At 36.4% G+C, this 1247-nt stretch overlaps 1 protein-coding gene across 1 annotated transcript in view; it reads left to right on the top strand.

Annotated features, from left to right (window-relative positions):
* The window catches only part of LOC111646894 (CLIP-associating protein 1-A-like), a 39853-nt gene that overhangs the window by 33646 nt on the left and 4960 nt on the right, over window positions 1-1247 (top strand). The window lies entirely within an intron of this gene.

Genomic DNA, 1247 nt, shown 5'->3' with positions numbered 1-1247 from the left:
ACTGATCCACCTCCACACCTTCAACACCACCTTCACTGAACCTCTGTATCCTGGGTTTGGGTTCTGGTCCTGGTCCAGGCCTGGTTCCTCAGTGTCTCTGTGTTGAATGTAGCAGAGAGAGAAACGTTCTCACTGTTGAACAGATAGTTCAGTCTCTACATGTCTGTCTCTTTCACTCACACACAGGCTTTCAGATTCATGTATTAATAAGTCAGTAAAGTTTTTGAAGAATAAACTATCTATCTATCTATATACCTATCTACCGTCTTTTCACAATAAAAGCATCACTGCTAATCTTTGTGTTTTGTCTGAATCTGAGGACAACTGAGTCGTTTCAGTTCAAACTAAAAAACTCAGTTTGTTTGAAAAGTCTGAGAAAAGACAAAGACAGTCAATGAAAATGTTGTTGAGGCTCTCAGTGTTGAACGTTTACATTCAGAGAAAAGACTGAAAGGTCCTAAAAGAAGAGGTCTACATTAACCTGGTTCATGTGCAATTTGAAATGGTGAACTTCAAAGGTGATCTATGACTCCCTGGAGGTTTTGAGGTTGTTGGTTCAATCCTGAGACAGATTTAATGTTGAAAGCCAAAGTCCAGAGGAAAGACTGGAAGTCTCCAAGAAAAGAACTGTTTTTTGTTTCTGTCCCAGTCTCACAAACTGTTGAAAATTTGTCTAAAGGTTAGAGGTCATGGGTTTTAATCCTCAGTGACTCAATGAAGTTTGAAGTCCAACATAAGAAAACTCAAAATCTCTCAAAACTTCAAAGTCTTAATATATTTAGAGGTTGTGTGTTTGATCCTGATCACGTCAGAAAGCCAAACACTCAGAAGAAAGACTGACAAGCTCTTAGCTTTTATTTCTCCAGTATCTCTGACCTAATGTTTCACAGTGTTATTGGACTTTTCAGGTGTTTTACATTCATGGTTTTGATCCTCAGGTGAAGTGTGAAGCCCAACACCCAAAGTGAAGTAAAACTGTCTTTCAGTGGTTCAAGCATTTACAAACGGATTTGTTTGACCAAGAGTCTAAAATCCAAAGTTTCTCATTAAAAATAACTAAATTAATAAATTAAATTAAATTAAAAACTATTTGATTACAAAAATCGTTGCTGATTCATTTTCTGTCCATCTTCTAACTGATAAATTGACTAATTGCTGCAGCTTTAGTTCTAACAATTATTTTATTTAACAATGATTAATTGAAATGACAAATATTCCCATCCATCCATCCTTGTTCTCCCCTTCTG

The sequence above is a fragment of the Seriola lalandi genome, unplaced genomic scaffold (assembly GCF_002814215.2).
Source record: "Seriola lalandi dorsalis isolate HSWRI2012SDOR001 ecotype SW California unplaced genomic scaffold, Sedor1 jcf7180002054977, whole genome shotgun sequence".
Lineage (NCBI taxonomy): Eukaryota > Metazoa > Chordata > Actinopteri > Carangiformes > Carangidae > Seriola > Seriola lalandi.
Note: the sequence above shows the minus strand (reverse complement) of the source record. Positions and strands in the feature narration are given on the sequence as shown.